The sequence below is a fragment of the Punica granatum genome, chromosome 1 (assembly GCF_007655135.1).
Source record: "Punica granatum isolate Tunisia-2019 chromosome 1, ASM765513v2, whole genome shotgun sequence".
Lineage (NCBI taxonomy): Eukaryota > Viridiplantae > Streptophyta > Magnoliopsida > Myrtales > Lythraceae > Punica > Punica granatum.
The window spans coordinates 40,249,130-40,267,887 of record NC_045127.1 but is presented as its reverse complement, the minus strand read 5'-3'; positions in this window follow the sequence as shown (position 1 = coordinate 40,267,887).

The following is an 18,758-nucleotide window of genomic DNA, read 5'->3' as shown; positions in this document are numbered from 1 at the left end:
GTTTGGGCTTTCGGGTCCAGGCTTCGGCCCGCTTATTGGGCCCGGGCTTGGGCCGAATCCAGCCTGAACGTAGAATCGCAGAATCGGCCCGATTCTGCGATTCTACGATTCAACATGCGATTCGGCTCCGATTCTACAATCCTGACTCACCTAGCTGAATCAGAATCGGTGATGCTCCTTGAATCGTAGAATCATACGATTCTACGATTCGAATCGCGATTCTGACAACCATGATCGGGATAATTCCTATCATACATCCATGACCTATGTGGACGTATATCCATTTGTCTCACATGTATATAACAATTTCAATTTACAAAGTTTATAAAATTTAATATGTACTGAGCACATCAATTCATCAATATGGTTATGGAATTGTTAGGTGCAATAATGCGAATAATCTAAACATAGACACAACAATCTCCTAATTTCTCCACAACATACAATCAAACAAAGACAATTCATACAATGGGAACGCTCCACCCCTTCCCCAATGCCCATCCTCCTCCGAAACTCTAACAAGGCGACTGACCTAGGGTCTTATCAAGAAAATTTGCAACTAACAATTCCATAATTAAAAATTTTTATTAATTCTAAATAACAACTTACATCAATATATTGCCGAGGTTATTAACTCTCCAACCTGTTAAATATCGTAATTATGATTTAAAATTAGTAACAATTTTTACGAAATTGAAATTTAACTATCTTTGTGTGTGTATATATATATATATATATGGAAATTTATCTAAAATGGCCCATGATTTATCCATTTTGTCAAATCTATCATATGTTTTTTTTGGGTCAAATCTATCCCATGATTTACTTTTTGCATCAAATCTATTTCGGCGTTATATTTTCCATCGACATCTAACGGCCGTGCTGACGTGGTGCCCACGTGGCAAGTGTGGCCCACTATCCCTCCACTTGCCACGTCAGCACGGCCGTTAGATATTGACGGAAAATATGACGTCGGGATAGATTTGATATAAAAAGTAAACCATGGAATAGATTTGATAAAAAAAAAGCGTATGATAGATTTGACAAAATGGGTAAACCATAGCCCATTTGGGTAAAAATCCCTATATATATATATATATGTAACATAAAAACGCAAGATTGAATTTGAAAGAAAAACAAAACATTTAGAAAAGCCACTTGAAAGAGACAAAGGGAACTGAGGCGATCTCGAGGACGTTCGAGCAAGGAAGCTAAGGGCCCCTGAGACCGACCAGGAGGGAGCTGAGGGCCCCCGAGACTGGGAGCTAAGGGCCCTCGAGATCGGGAATTAGAGGCTGTTGAGAGAGCTCTATTCTACTAAGCAACAATCACGGTGGATTTGAGGGACCAGCAGTCATATGGGTCTAGAATCACCGAGTCGAGGACCATCGAGCTAGGTTTGGGGGAGGTTAGTCGCGGTTTCAGTCACTAACAGAGAGACAAAGAGGAGCGAGAGCCAACACGAGACAAACTAGCCATTGATAGAGAGACACGAGAGCAGTGCCTCCATCATTACTACTGATCGATGAGAGATTGAGCGAGAGGGACAGAGCATGAGGTGAATTAGGGTTCAAAATTGAGGGGTGAATTGAAAGCAGAGCGCAGGGGTGAATATTGAAGAGGAAGATCGATGTTGGTATTAAACTTTTTTTAACTGTTTTTCAAAGACAGAAGCATCGTAAAGCTTTCCGATGGCAAAATGGTGGAACTCAGCGTCGATAATGTTTCCGACGCCCCATAGCCGTTGGGGAAGGGCAACGAAAAATATTCTGATGGCACCTAGGTGTCGGAAAGGGCGTCTAAAATTTTCGACGGTGCACGGGCATCATAATCTTTCATCGGAATTCAGACAATTTCTTGTGGTATTCGCCATGGCTTAAGAGAGCTGTAAAGAGAATATACATCGGGGGATGTATATAAATGCCACATTGGCTACGATTCAGAGAATAAGGAGTTCAACAAATTGTCTTTTGGCACCTTTGGCAGTGGACCTGAACCACCTAGATGACCTTCAATAGGCCTCATCCCCAGTTGTTTTCTTAGAAGAATGTGTTTTTTTGTGTCACTTGAAAATCATATGTACGGACCCGAATATGCTCTCGTCGGGGCTCGCATGCAACCGACCGAATCGCGCGGCTTGGGATTGTCCACCTTTCCGTGGTATGTGTGACGGACATGCGTAAGAAGAAGTCGCCACTACTTGTTTACGACCTAAAGGTCGAGGGCCGGTAAGTTGCCTAGGTCTAGGGGTTAATGATACACCTAGTTTTGCTAAGGCATTTTTCATTGATCTGAGTTCGGGAGTTCACGTTACGTGTGAGCCTATATCCCGCACACCCTTTTGGTACTCTAACTTGTTATGCTTGCCGTTTATTTATTTACCGCATGGATTAGACTGTGCTTAGCTTACACGTTTTGACACCGTAAATTCGATGAACTAAACTATGTAGATTGAGAAGCCGAGAGAAAGGTAGACCTGTATGTCGAGGAATTGGTTCACCATTCTCGCATTGCGGTTCATCAGACCATGGTGGTCGATTTCCCGTGCGAACCGAAACCTCAAAATCTCGAGTTTACTTTCCTTCGGGCAAGCTTGGACCGACTCGATTAGTTCGACTCTTGGACCGTTCACTCGCCGACCGGGATTCTTACAGAAATAAATGTACAAAATAAATGCCCTTACAGTGCTCTCAAAATAATAAAGGCAAATTACAAATGGTTGAATCCCAGTCAGTTTGCGTTCGGCCATTATTCTGCTGATACTCACCGTGAGTTTAGGAAAAAGACCGAAAATTGAATTCAACAGCTCTCTTAGTGAATGGGGCTTTGAATTCCATGATCGATGGTTAGGGCGTTAAACCCCAAGTGCAATGCGACCTATGGGTTAGGTTCGACCCACATGAACAAGCTAGAGCAGAAAAATAACAGGCAGCATGCAAATACCAAACAATATGTTTGTTATTGCCAAGTTTACGTGAGTTAGCAAGTTATTAGCCCGAGGTGTTTTGGCATGCAAAACATCTTAAGCTAAGCAGACAAATGCGAGCAAGGCATTTTGCATTCGGCTTTGTTTTGAGGACTTGACAGACATGGTGTCTGTAGTCAAGTCTCAGATGCGTGGATTGCTTTTAAAGTTGTTCTGTATTGCGATACTGCAGTGCTTACAGATTATTACGGAACAACTCTTTTTGCCTGAAAAGCCTAGAACCTGAGGCCTTAACCCACTTTTGCTCGTGTATGCTTTAGTCGAATGCATGTTTAGTCAGGTAATTATGTTTTGGTACAGAATACCCAACTAAATATCTGAAAACTATGCTAGGATGCGGAAACTCATTAGTCGGATAAGAAGAGGTTATGCATATGAAATTGCACCTGAACATGTAGCCCGTTCTTATCCTGATACTGTTGTGTTTCTATCAAGCTAACCCTGGAGTGTCGCTAAATTACAAAATGACGATTTTGCCCTTGACTTGAAAATTGTTTTCAGAAAAGGGAAACAACGCGATGCGGGCCACCTTAGCTTGTAACCGGTGCCGACTAATTCCTTAGGTCTTTCAGGGTTATGCAACCACCTCGAAAAAGCCAAAGAACCGATCGATCTGCCCGGAAGTGATCTAGAAAGAACTTTCGCATCACAACTCGAGTTACCTGAAATCAAGCAAAATCTCAAGTTGGGACATGCAAGTCATTCCTAGACATCCATGCTAAATCGAACCGCACGTCTTGGATTCCAGAAAATTATAAGTTTTGAAAATGGCACTAACGTCATTTCACAACTTATCAATGCGAGTTACCGATTAATAACCAATTCATGCCAGCTTATTAATGCCAAGTGGATTTAATCATGTGAACGTCGCCGTTAACTCGTTGGTGGGATTACAGCTTATGAATTATTGTCGAATGCAGTAAATGTGTGGGTTATAGACAATCAAACAGATCATGAATTGACCACCTGAATGGAGTCTAAACACCCAAAAAGCTTAATTTGATGAAAACGATTCGTGACTCAGTGACCAAGACGGGTCCAAGAAGGTCGAGGAAAATTTGGTCAAAATGACCACAATACCCTCATACCCTAATGGACTTGCAGAAGTCTCCAATACACGAATCCATGCTCGTTGCTTGAATAATAACGTTTAAAAGGCGCTTCAATGCTCGGTTTGAGACAATATTGAAAATGCGATTTGCACCAAATGCGAGAAATGGATTTCATCGAGGTAAAGAGGCCGTCCTTGACCCGAATAAAGTCAAGGAGCTCTCGGCTCTCTCCCCTTGAGGATGGACGTGAGCCTCCTTGACCCGTTTCAAGTTTCAGGCGGTCTCTTTAACTCGACTCTGACTATTTCTCGCATGCTAAAATATTAAACATGATAAATAACATGGTTTTGCAAAGCCGATACCGTCATGATCTCGGAAAACATGTTTAACATACAAACATGCACAAACATGATATTAAAGGAATCGATAAAACGATATCGACATCATGGAAGCGAGAAAAATATAAAACTCGGGAAATGACTTAAATCGTGAAAAGGAGACAGTCCATAGCCCGTTCTTGACATGCTTAACACGTTATAAGATGAAAACACACATAATATGATGTAAAAATGCATAAAAATGACAACTTTGCATGTGAACCGGTCTCAGATCGCCTTATCGCCCTACAAAACGCAAGACAACATAAAAGTCCTAGCTCCTCTAAGTCGGGAGTGGTTATACTTAGTCCCGGGATTCGGGAGAAGTCTAGGAAAGTCGGAAAACCGGTTTCTGGAAGTCAGTTCTGACTATTAAAACAACAGATCGACTCAGCTCAGTAGACCTGACTGGCAAACCCGACTGGCAATTCGGCTTGTCGAGGCTACTCCAGTTGATCAGGAAGGCTTCTGCGTGTCGGCCGGTTTGGTAGGATTCCCAAGAGGATGCTTAACGCCCCTGCGTGGTTTTGGGAGGAGTGCACGCCTAGATTTTCTCGAAAACAAGAGCAAAGTTGGGTTAGTAAAAAAAAGATAGACCCGACTGGGATTGGCATTCGGTAAAGAAACGACTCTACGGGAGGCTCCCGGTGGTCTTTGGTTGCAAATTCGGTGGCTCCCGACTCGTAAGAGACCCCTGGCAGTGACTATGGTGGTCGTTTGACAAGAAGAGCCTCGGGTCGACCCGATCTGCAAGAAAAAGTAAAGACAGTCCAGAAAGGTTGACCCGACTGGGCAGTTGGGACAAATCAGCCTCTTCGGTTGAAATGGTAGGTTGTGCATAGTGGCTCACGACTCTTGGGACCTCCTAAGACATGTGTGAAGGTGGCTGGATGGTCTTGGCACCTTGGAATGACCCGCTTGGGTCAAGAACAACCGAAACAAAAAGTGACTCGATAAGGCCACCACACTGCCCCTTTCTGATGTGTCTTGGTTTGATGGGATGCAAGCCTCAAACGACCAAACTAACTTCAAAAATGGATTCAGGGGGTCAAAAATAGGTGGGGTATGAAGTTTGGTTGAGTTCTAAGTTAAGGCGGGAAGGTGGTCGCCTAGAAACCGAGAAAACTTGAAGGGGACCCGATTCTGGACATGGCTGGAACGATATGCTGGAGGTCTCAAATGCTGAAACTAACCATGAGAATGGACTCAGGGGGTCCAAAATAGGTGGGGTATGAAGTTTGGTTGAATTCCGAGTTAAGTCGGGAAGGTGGTCGCAGAAAACCCGACGTAATGCTTTCTCGGTTTTCTGCTTGGAGTTGGCTGAACTTGCTGCAGTGGAGGCTGCGGTTTTTGCTAAGGTTTTGAGAGTGTTTGCTTGAGTGTTCGAGCTTGAAGAAGATGCAATGTGTGTGTCTTGCTTGAAAATGCTTTATGGCTATATATATGCATGCTTAATGAAAAGATTAGAGAAGCAAAGTGCAATTAAGGCTTGGATTAATGATGGATGGTTAGCCTAATGAGGATGAGGATGATTAAGAGCATTGAATGCATGGATGTGGATGGTTGAGTAGAGAAGAGAAACACTTAGATATTTTAGGAGGAAGACAAAGGCAAGTTGTCTTCTTGGCTTGATGAAGAAGATGACAAGGGAGGGGTGGCTCTTCTTAGCTTTGGCAAGGGGGAGGAAGATGTCGTGGGTCCCACATGGCTTGGAGGTGAGTCGGGAAAGCTTGGGTGTCGATCGGTTGCGCGTTTGAGTTTCGTGATTCGAAAGAACGATGTATCAACAATGTATGCGAGGAAACGATCCCGATGGGCCTAAGATTGCTCATTTTGCATGAGAAATGTTCAGGTGGTCATGAGCCTCGGAAGCTCTTTTTACTCATTTGAGGCGATTAGAGCAAAGTTAGTCATTTCTAAGAGTGTATCTCGTGTCTGCATTCCGCGTTGGTCGTTTTGACATGCATTGTCATTCAGACTGAATAGTTGACTATTAAGCCGGTATTACAAATGTGAGACCAAAGACGTCCTATGAGTCTGCAGCCAGATTTCTCAAATTGCTTCCTGAATTGCTTGGGCGATCTAGAGATCGCTGCGATATCTGTTTGTCGAAAACAGATTTCAAAGACTGTCAAAGGGCATTGGAAACCATTCTAGAACCATTTTGGAGGCCTAGATGATTTGTGCAATTCAGTCTGAGGATTCTACATTGAGCCTTGGGATAATTAGCACTATATTAGTCGGTCATCCGACGTCAAGTTTTTGCCAAATGGACCTCCAATTATGGATTTCTGTTGAAAACGCCTTTTTTGCTCCTTGGAGGTTGCTCGGGAAACTGAAAGGGATTATGCAGTCTGATTTGACCAATTGCGTCTGTCTGCTACAGTTTTTAGGGCAATGTAAAGCCAACTTCAATTGTCGATGTTTCGTCAGACTAGTCTTCGGTTATGTATTTCCGTTGAAAGGTATGCTTCTTCTGTCACTCGGGAGTCATTCGAGGAGTCTGCATGACTTCTGAGAAGTGATCTAAAGTGAGGCTCTGATCTGTAGACCTGCAGGTTTTAATTGAGCCTGACATCGGGCATTAGCTTTTGTCTGATGAACCGGCGTCTTTGGACTTCTTCTAAAATGTTGTATGTATTCGGGAAATTGCTTTGTATAGAGCAAATGATCTGCAAAATGTGTTTGGTGACACTTTTCATCTGTTTGGCACTGCAAAGGATTTTTGAAGCTCAATATTGACTATCTTCTGATGGTCCATTGAATCGATGAAAAATAGCGCTACCGGCGTTGTATTCTGAAAATGCCGATTTGGATGCTGTTTAGGTTCTCTGTTTGCTCTGTGTATCGTTGGATGATCCTAGAAGTTCTTCTGTCCTGCGCTTGAATCATCTGCTTGTCTCTGTTGACTTGAGGATGAATAATGACTCACTGCTCTGTTGAGCCTTCTTCTGTATCGATGCTCAAGTCATAGGCTGAATAGCTGTTGATACGCATTGCTTGAATTGGTGAACCAAAATAGGGTACTGACAGCTTGCCCCTCTTTGACTGCGTGCTCGAGTAGAGGATGCAGCCAAAGACTTTCATAAGTACCACAATTTGATCGCAATGACCAACATGGCACCTCCAATGGCCGTCTTCTTCTCCCTTCTTTGGATGCGTCGGTGACTATTGCACCTAACACAAAGATAAAAGAGGTAAAATGAGACATGGCTAGGTTTTGCAGGAAGCAAAAGAGTGCTTGCATGAAGGAAATAAATGTGTGGATACGAGAAGGAGTACATGCATAAAAGATCGTTACGTGCTTGAAGAAAAAGGTGCGTGCATCATGGAAAGGTACTTACTTAATTGAAAGTGCGTGTTTAATTGAAAATGCATTGCTTAATTGAAAGATGCATGCTTAATGAAAGTACTGGATCAATGGGCAAGACCCGGAAAGGTGAGGAAAGAATGCTTGCTTAAAAGAAAATAATCAACGGGTGTGACCCGAAAAGGTGAAGAAGGATGGCTTTGCATAATTAACGGGTAGGGCCTGGAGAGGTGAAGAAAGGAATGCTTTGCAGAATCAACGGGCTTGCAAAATCAACTGGTAGGGCCCGAAGAGGTGAAGAAGGGAATGCTTTGCAAAATCAACGGGCAGGGCCCGGAGAGGTGAGTAAGGGAATGCTCTACAACATCAACGGGGAGGGCCCGGAGAGGTGAAGAAGGATTACTTTGTAGAATCAACAGGCTTACAGAATCAACGACAAGGTCCGAAAAGGTGAAGAAGGATAGCTTTGCAGAATCAACGGGCAGGGCCCGGAGAGGTGAAGAAGGGAATGCTTTGCAAAATCAATGGCAAGGCCCGGAAAGGTGAAGAAGATAGTGCTTTGCAAAATCAACGGGCAGGGCCTGGAGAGGTGAAGAAGGATTGCTTTACAGAATCAACGGCAAGGCCCGAAAATGTGAAGAAGGATTGCTTTGCAGAATCAACGAGCAGGGCCTGGAGAGGTGAAGAAGGGAATGCTTTGTAGAATCAACGGGCTTGCAGAATCAACGACAAGGCTCGGAAAGGTGAAGAAGAGAGTGCTTTGCAGAATCAACGGGCAAGGCCCGGAGAGGTGAAGAAGAATTGCTTTGTAGAATCAACGGGCTTGCAGAATCAACGGCAAGGCCCGGAAAGCTGAAGAAGAGAGTACTTGCTTAAAATAAAATGCAGAATGCTGGGAAATTGCATAAGGTGTGGAAGGAATCATTGTGGTTTTGCTTGGCATTAGGCTTGTATATGCCGCAGATGATGCTGTAACAGAATGCTTTGCCGTGTGTTGCATGATTGCAATGCAGTCGTATGACCGGATTGGCTGTTGGCCTAAAGGTTCTCCTCTCGGGTTGAAATTGTTAGCCGTCACATGAGGCAGATGTGAATCCGTCCTGGGGAGACGCCTTCCGAGGTTCAAGTGCATGCACTGTTAGTTGGGTAGGCGACCATGCGTTTTTGGGCAAGTGAGGCTGATGTTGCCCCAAGAGTGCTGATTCATCGGAGGCAAGTGTTTCTGCTAGGACGAAGTCGCTTCGTCGGTGTCCTGCCGCTGGGGCGGTGGTATGTTTGATCTACCGGAAGACGGTCTCGCTAATGGGATGTTTGATCTACCGGAAGACGGTCTCGTTAATGGGGTAGTTGCCCGTTAGATTGTCGGAAACCGGCTTTGCTACTAAGGAATGGTTATGCTTTGTCGGAGGTCGGCTTTGCTGCTGGGCGATTGCGCTTTGCCGAAAGCCGGCCTTGCTGTTGGGGCGATCATGCTTTGACCTGCGGGAAGTTCGCCAGGAGCCGGCATCTTGTATTGCGAGACTCGAGCTCTAGGGAAGGAGTGCTTACGTATCCCGTGGGACCGGGAATCAGAGTCTGCAGTAGTTCCTGCGAGGGGTACTTGTGATCCTAGCATTACTAGCAAATCATGTGAGAAATACTAACAATAGATAGGCGCAAATAAGCACCAAAAAGAGTGTAGTTGTGACACGAAGATCTTCACTTTCGGGTCACTTAAGTGACCCGTGAAGAATTTTATTTTGACAGTGCAAGTGAGTCCCGTTCTCGGAGGCTTAGATACGAGGCCTTTAGGGGCTCCCTTTAACCATGCATGGGCATATCGAGATGTCCTCAATGATGCCCTAGCGGCTCTATCGATTGTTCGACACGCTCGTCGGCTTTGGACCATTCTCAACAGGGTACCGTAAGGCGGCTGTGTCTATAGCCTGCAGAGAGATTTTTGTCCAAATTTGGTCAGACCTCAATCTAGTCACTTTCGGAATGTCATGACTAGACTACTGGAAATGAATGTCTGGGATTTTGGCTTTGTGGTAGCCGATTGAAGGGTGGCTGTGACCCGTTTAGAGTTATGAATTTGACAAATAGAAAAGAGAAAGCTTGGGGAAGCATGTTGCCAGAGGCTAAAAGGATACGCGAGTTCACGCCTATAGCGAGATATACCCCCTTCTCTTTCGTCCTTCTGTTGTGTAGGTTGTTCCGAACTGCTCGAAAAGCGTGCTCGGTTTACCTATCGTGCTCGAGAAAGACTCTGCTTTGGACGGTTGAGTAATGCAGGAGAGCCGATCAGGGATCGTGTTAGGTTAGATAACCTAGCCACTTCTCTTGGGGATTGCTAGTCCGCACGATGTGTGAAGGACTCGAGGGTCAATTTTATCTATCTCTTGTTTTGCTCTTATTTTGCTACGGTCACCCACTTCGGGGCCGCACCTCTCAACCTATAAAGGGATGAGCTCTCCTTTTGTTGCGACCGCTCACCACGGGATTTTCGATCGCAACAAAATGAGACATGGCTAGGTTTTGCAGGAAGCAAAAGAGTGCTTGCATGAAGGAAATAAATGTGTGGATACGAGAAGGAGTACATGCATAAAAGATCGTTACGTGCTTGAAGAAAAAGGTGCGTGCATCCTGGAAAGGTACTTGCTTTATTGAAAGTGCGTGTTTAATTGAAAATGCATTGCTTAATTGAAAGATGCATGCTTAATGAAAGTACTGGATCAACGGGGAAGACCCGGAAAGGTGAGGAAAGAATGCTTGCTTAAAAGAAAATAATCAACGGGTGTGACCCGAAAAGGAGAAGAAGGATGGCTTTGTATAATTAACGGGTAGGGCTTGGAGAGGTGAAGAAGGGAATGCTTTGCAGAATCAACGGGCTTGTAAAATCAACTGGTAGGGCCCGAAAAGGTGAAGAAGGGAATGCTTTGCAAAATCAACGGGCAGGGCCCGGAGAGGTGAATAAGGGAATGCTCTACAACATCAACGGGGAGGGCCCGGAGAGGTGAAGAAGGATTACTTTGTAGAATCAACAGGCTTGCAGAATCAACGACAAGGTCCAAAAAGGTGAAGAAGGATAGCTTTGCAGAATCAACGGGCAGGGCCTGGAGAGGTGAAGAAGGGAATGCTTTGCAAAATCAATGGCAAGGCCTGGAAAGGTGAAGAAGATAGTGCTTTGCAAAATCAACGGGCAGGGCCTGGAGAAGTGAAGAAGGATTGCTTTACAGAATCAACGGCAAGGCCCGAAAATGTGAAGAAGGATTGCTTTGCAGAATCAACGAGCAGGGCCTGGAGAGGTGAAGAAGGGAATGCTTTGCAGAATCAACGACAAGGCTCGGAAAGGTGAAGAAGAGAGTGCTTTGCAAAATCAACGGGCAGGGCCCGAAGAGGTGAAGAAGAATTGCTTTGTAGAATCAACGGGCTTGCAGAATCAACGGCAAGGCCCGGAAAGGTGAAGAAGAGAGTACTTGCTTAAAGTAAAATCCAGAATGCTGGGAAATTGCATAAGGTTTGGAAGGAATCATTGTGGTTTTGCTTGGCATTAGGCTTGTATATGCCGCAGATGATGCTGTAACAGAATGCTTTGCCGTGTGTTGCATGATTGCAATGCAGTCGTATGACCGGATTGGCTGTTGGCCTAAAGGTTCTCCTCTCGGGTTGAAATTGTTAGCCGTCGCATGAGGCAGATGTGAATCCGTCCCGGGGAGACGCTTTCCGAGGTTCAAGTGCGTGCACTGTTAGTTGGGTGGGCGACCATGCGTTTTTGGGCAAGTGAGGCTGATGTTGCCCCAAGAGTGCTGATTCATCGGAGGCAAGTGTTTCTGCTAGGACGAAGTCGCTTCGTCGGTGTCCTTCCGCTGGGGCGGTGGTATGTTTGATCTACCGGAAGACGGTCTCGCTAATGGGGTAGTTGCCCGTTAGATTGTCGGAAACCGGCTTTGCTACTAAGGAATGGTTATGCTTTGTCGGAGGTCGGCTTTGCTGCTGGGCGATTGCGCTTTGCCGAAAGCCGGACTTGCTGTTGGGGCGATCATGCTTTGACCTGCGGGAAGTTCGCCAGGAGCCGGCATCTTGTATTGCGAGACTCGAGCTCTAGGGAAGGAGCTCTTACGTATCCCGTGGGACCGGGAATCAGAGTCTGCAATAGTTCCTGCGAGGGGTACTTGTGATCCTAGCATTACTAGCAAATCATGTGAGAAATACTAACAATAGATAGGCGCAAATAAGCACCAAAAAGAGTGTAGTTGTGACACGAAGATCTTCACTTTCGGGTCACTTAAGTGACCCGTGAAGAATTTTATTTTGACAGTGCAAGTGAGTCCCGTTCTCGGAGGCTTAGATACGAGGCCTTTAGGGGCTCCCTTTAACCATGCATGGGCATATCGAGATGTCCTCAATGATGCCCTAGCGGCTCTATCGATTGTTCGACACGCTCGTCGGCTTTGGACCATTTTCAACAGGGTACCGTAAGGCGGCTGTGTCTATAGCCTGCAGAGAGATTTTTGTCCAAATTTGGTCAGACCTCAATCTAGTCACTTTCGGAATGTCATGACTAGACTACTGGAAATGAATGTTTGGGATTTTGGCTTTGTGGTAGTCGATTGAAGGGTGGCTGTGACCCGTTTAGAGTTATGAATTTGACAAATAGAAAAGAGAATGCTTGGGGAAGCATGTTGCCAGAGGCTAAAAGGATACGCGAGTTCACGCCTATAGCGAGATATACCCCCTTCTCTTTCGTCCTTCTGTTGTGTAGGTTGTTCCGAACTGCTCGAAAAGCGTGCTCGGTTTACCTATCGTGCTCGAGAAAGACTCTGCTTTGGACGGTTGAGTAATGCAGGAGAGCCGATCCGGGATCGTGTTAGGTTAGATAACCTAGCCACTTCTCTTGGGGATTGCTAGTCCGCACGATGTGTGAAGGACTCGAGGGTCAATTTTATCTATCTCTTGTTTTGCTCTTATTTTGCTACGGTCACCCACTTCGGGGCCGCACCTCTCAACCTATAAAGGGATGAGTTCTCCTTTTGTTGCGACCGCTCACCTCGGGATTTTCGGTCGCAACAAAATGAGACATGGCTAGGTTTTGCAGGAAGTAAAAGAGTGCTTGCATGAAGGCAATAAATGTGTGGATACGAGAAGGATTACACGCATAAAAGATCGTTACGTGCTTGAAGAAAAAGGTGCGTGCATCATGGAAAGGTACTTGCTTAATTGAAAGTGCGTGTTTAATTGAAAATGCATTGTTTAATTGAAAGATGCATGCTTAATGAAAGTACTGGATCAACGGAGAAGACCCGGAAAGGTGAGGAAAGAATGCTTGCTTGAAAGAAAATAATCAACGGGTGTGACCCGAAAAGGTGAAGAAGGATGGCTTTGCATAATTAACGGGTAGGGCCTGGAGAGGTGAAGAAGGGAATGCTTTGCAGAATCAACGGGCTTGTAAAATCAACTGGTAGGGCCCGAAGAGGTGAAGAAGGGAATGCTTTGCAAAATCAACGGGCAGGGCCCGGAGAGGTGAATAAGGGAATGCTCTACAACATCAACGGGGAGGGCCCGGAGAGGTGAAGAAGGATTACTTTGTAGAATCAACAGGCTTGCAGAATCAACGACAAGGTCCGAAAAGGTGAAGAAGGATAGCTTTGCAGAATCAACGGGCAGGGCCTGGAGAGGTGAAGAAGGGAATGCTTTGCAAAATCAATGGCAAGGCCTGGAAAGGTGAAGAAGATAGTGCTTTGCAAAATCAACGGGCAGGGCTCGGAGAGGTGAAGAAGGATTGCTTTACAGAATCAACGGCAAGGCCCGAAAATGTGAAGAAGGATTGCTTTGCAGAATCAACGAGCAGGGCCTGGAGAGGTGAAGAAGGGAATGCTTTGCAGAATCAACGGGCTTGCAGAATCAACGACAAGGCTCGGAAAGGTGAAGAAGAGAGTGCTTTGCAGAATCAATGGGCAGGGCCCGAAGAGGTTAAGAAGAATTGCTTTGTAGAATCAACGGGCTTGCAGAATCAACGGCAAGGCCCAGAAAGGTGAAGAAGAGAGTACTTGCTTAAAGTAAAATGGAGAATGCTGGGAAATTGCATAAGGTGTGGAAGGAATCATTGTGGTTTTGCTTGGCATTAGGCTTGTATATGCATCAGATGATGCTGTAACAGAATGCTTTGCCGTGTGTTGCATGATTGCAATGCAGTCATATGACCGGATTGGCCGTTGGCCTAAAGGTTCTCCTCTCGGGTTGAAATTGTTAGCTGTCGTATGAGGCAGATGTGAATCCGTCCTGGGGAGACGCTTTCCGAGGTTCAAGTGCATGCACTGTTAGTTGGGTGGGCGACCATGCATTTTTGGGCAAGTGAGGCTGATGTTGCCCCAAGAGTGCTGATTCATCGGAGGCAAGTGTTTCTGCTAGGACGAAGTCGCTTCGTCGGTGTCCTGCCGCTGGGGCGGTGGTATGTTTGATCTGCCGGAAGACGGTCTCGCTAATGGGGTAGTTGCCCGTTAGATTGTCGGAAACTGGCTTTGCTACTAAGGAATGGTTATGCTTTGTCGGAGGTCGGCTTTGCTGCTGGGCGATTACGCTTTGCTGCTGGGCGATTGCGCTTTGCCGAAAGCCGACCTTGCTGTTGGGGCGGTCATGCTTTGACCTGCGGGAAGTTCGCCAGGAGCCGACATCTTGTATTGCGAGACTCGAGCTCTAGGGAAGGAGCGCTTACGTATCTCGTGGGACCGGGAATCAGAGTTCGCAGTAGTTCCTGCGAGGGGTACTTGTGATCCTAGCATTACTAGCAAATCATGTGAGAAATACTAACAATAGATAGGCGCAAATAAGCACCAAAAAGAGTGTAGTTGTGACACGAAGATCTTCACTTTCGGGTCACTTAAGTGACCCGTGAAGAATTTTATTTTGACAGTGCAAGTGAGTCCCGTTCTCGGAGGCTTAGATACGAGGCCTCTAGGGGCTCCCTTTAACCATGCATGGGCATATCGAGATGTCCTCAATGATGCCCTAGCGGCTCTATCGATTGTTCGACACGCTCGTCGGCTTTGGACCCTTCTCAACAGGGTACCGTAAGGCGGCTGTGTCTATAGCCTGCAGAGAGATTTTTGTCCAAATTTGGTCAGACCTCAATCTAATCACTTTCGGAATGTCATGACTAGACTACTGGAAATGAATGTCTGGGATTTTGGCTTGTGGTAACCGATTGAAGGGTGGCTGTGACCCGTTTAGAGTTATGAATTTGACAAATAGAAAAGAGAAAGCTTGGGGAAGCATGTTGCCAGAGGCTAAAAGGATATGCGAGTTCACGCCTATAGCGAGATATACCCTCTTCTCTTTCGTCCTTCTGTTGTGTAGGTTGTTCCGAACTGCTCGGAAGGCGTGCTCGGTTTACCTATCGTGCTCGAGAAAGACTCTGCTTTGGACGGTTGAGTAATGCAGGAGAGCCGATCGGGGATCGTGTTAGGTTAGATAACCTAGCCACTTCTCTTGGGGATCGCTAGTCCGCACGACGTGTGAAGGACTCGAGGGTTAATTTTATCTATCTCTTGTTTTGTTCTTATTTTGCTACGGTCACCCACTTCGGGGCCGCACCTCTCAACCTATAAAGGGATGAGCTCTCCTTTTGTTGCGACCGCTCACCTCGGGATTTTCGGTCGTGCCTCTCTTTTGTCTAAGTTTTTGCCTAGGCCGCCCCCTAAAAGGGATTTCGACCTAGCGGGCTCAACGATTTTATCTCTCATGCTTGCAAGGGCAAATGGCTCGAAGGATTCGAACTCCGAGTGCGCTGTGTTGTGTCTTCGTCGAGGAGTTGAGTCTGCTGCTCCCTTTTTTGTCAGGGTTTGTTGATTTCTTTTGGATTGGTGACACCGATACTTTTGATGAACCTTGGCGTTGCCTTGTTTTGCTTGTTGGCGATTTTTTTTCGTTTCTTTTCTCTCTCTCTTCATTGGCGGGTTTTTCCCGCTTCTTTTCGCTTTGTTTTTTCTTGCAGCTGGGTTCTGTTTTGTGCCCCTTAGATTTGCTTTGCCGAGGTCGCTCTGGCATGCTTCGCCTCGCGGAGACTTGTTGCGTTTTGTTGTCATAACCCTATTTTGTGAATGCTGGCTTTCTTGGAAGTTTGATTCTTGTGCACTCGGAAGCCGAACTTCGTGTCATTTGCCTTTGTAAGCTTTACATGTGAATTTCCCTGTAGTCTAGAAGGAAAATACAAAATTGCCCCGTGGAATAGGCAACCAAGGTTGGATGGGGATGCCCCCATCTTCGTTTGTTGAAGTGGCCCGTGGCAGGTGCCTTTTGCGATCGTTGTCCCCGATCGTATTGTGTTGTTCTTGCCGCCCGTGCCTATTAGAGGGTGCACGCTGTTGAAGCCATTGGACGTTCGAGGAAGACGGTTGCATCAATGTTGGATGATTCGCTCGATTGTTTTCATCTTTAGCTTCGTTGGGGGTACCTCATCGTCGGACACCTCCCTCGTCGAAGTATAAGGAAAGGGTCCGAGACAAGTTCTCGGGGTGGCGCGAACCAGCGCATTGCTCTTCGCCTGTGGCCGACGTGTCCCTGTGAATGATGACAAAGAGAACGATGTATTAGGAGATTATGCGGTGTTTTATGCGGTAAGAAATATGGGGTGGACCCATGAAAAAAATTCCTTTTTGTCCAGCACGCAACCCATGGGATGTTGTTTGTGGATGACATTTGTTTCCAGGAGCCTGGTCCTTACCACCCTAAAGTGGTTAGACCATGACTGGGGGCCGCATATGTGTATTTTCCCCAATTAAGAGTAGGTATGTGCAGCCGTCCTAGGGAAAGCTCGAGGAGCTGGATCCCATGAGGACGGGCGAGTCGAATAGGCCCGATAGAACCAATAGGGCACCCTTGGGCCCGTCCTAATGCCCCATTGAAGGGTTTGTTCATGCTGGGAGTTTGCTCGGAATGCATTTGAATGAAAGCAAAATGGAATTTAAAGAAGAGTGCGCGTGTTACCCCAGTGTTTAGTCGGAGGCCACAGCGGAGGGCGGGTGGGACCGATTCTTTGATCGGATGAGTGACCATGCAAGTGACTCTCGCGACATGTGGGCTGGGCCATACTCTGTTTGTTGAAACATTTGCTTGCGATCTTTGTGGTGGGAGGGTGGTCGTTCGGTATTCAGGCTGCCTTTTTGTTGGGGATTTCCTACAATGGGAAAAGGAAACAATGAAGGAGCATGAACTATCCGAAATTTCAATACAATGGGAAGCGAACTGGCTTGGTAGGCGTCGTGCGAGCATGCTGAGGGAGATGCACAAAGTGCGCCGAGGGTGTGTGCATTGGCAAGGTGGAGGCGTGCTCGTACAACGGGGAAACGCGCGCTCAATTATGTTGGTAGACACACTCGGTCAGGTGGAGAGATGTGCGCTCGATCACACGCTGATGCTCTCTGTTAAGAAGAAATTAGTGCTAGTTAATCTCGCCTGGGAAGGTGGGTCGGCCCTTGGTCCACGGCTCGCCTTGTCATGGAGGAAGGGTGAAGACCACAGGTGGTCTACCCGCAAAAGTTTGCACGAGTCGCTTGTTATGTGGGTTAGGGTAGCCGCTGTGCAAACATAAAAATAGATAAAATGCATACAATGCATGAGTTTTCAAAAGCTAATGCTGTTGCATCGATTTAATTCAAATTCCTTGGTTTACAAAGATAGTTCATTTGAAAAAGTGAACTTAAACATTAAACCGACAAACTATCGCGCTCGATAGCCGAATGAGCGCTACGTAGGTTTGAACGGGGTAAAACGCCGACAGCAAACTAGACCTAGGGATGGGAAAATTGCACGCCTTTGCCCTTGCTCGGTCCAGCGTGACGCTCAAGGGTGCCATCTTCCTATCCGAGCTCTCCTCGTGCATGCACGTGCTTGAGCTATCTCTCGCTGTAGTTCCTCTTGTTTGCGAGTTCTACTCCGACCTTGGTGATCTCTTGGCGAAGTCGATCACACTCCTCCCGACGAGACTATAACTCCATATGTATAGCTGTCTAGTTGGAGCTCTTGGCTTCAAGAGGGGCTATTGAGACTCGAGGAATGGATGTGGGGTCCTGAAAGTGAATTTGACCACGTATGCTGAAGTGGCGCTGTATGCTGGCTCTTTGTCTGTAGGGTGCTCTCAAAAGTAGAGGTCCTGCATAAGGCGAGTATCCCATAGCTGTCGAATCACCCTGATTCTAAGGAACCTTTCAGCGGTTGAAGGTGCGGATTCTGTCCATACGATTTGGTAAGGGGCACGGTTTCCCTCAACGTGAAAGTCCTACAGATCGCCGAGCTGTCTGATCACTCGGTTGAGGAAGACAAGTGTACTCCCGGAATGACTGATGAGGGGAAGTCCGGTGATCACTAGACATCTAATAGCCATGGGACCGCCGGGGTTCTAGGGAGCGCACTACAATAACTGTTTTGGTGTAAGCTGCTACATGAACCTCCTCCAATCAAAGGCGTTGGGCCCGGGGGATCTGAACGCCTGGAATAATTGATCGTCGATGAGATTCAAGAATGGGTGGTACAAACATAATGGCTAGATCTGTCCGAGGACCCACATTTGCAGGTGGTGCGGGGATCTATCACCATACCTCGTTGATTCGCTCGTACGGAGTCAAGAGACCTCACGGTCTTAACCACGAGGGCTCCACATAACTACGACCTTCTACCACCTGAAGGATGACGTGGGCGAGCGCCCCGTCTATTAGAGTTGACGCGCTAGGGAACAAGACGGTCTTGAAGATAAGGAGGAGAAACTCGTGGCAGGTGTCGCGTTGGTAAGTACGTCCCCTTGTGTTGAGTGCGCGGACATGTGTCCAGTCGATGAGCCAATTAATCCGGATGTTGTGCTCCCACCCATGGAGGAGCTCCTATTGGGCCTCCTCGATTCTGATGTCTAGGAGAACAGATAACCAGCTTGATATCATAGCGAACGGGTTGGGTACCACAATGTCTTTTGTGGTAGTGGGCCTATCGATGAGGGTTGTGTACTCCTCGATAGTGGGGGTCAGCTCAGTCCCTTGAAAGTTGAACACAGCACGCTGGGGTCC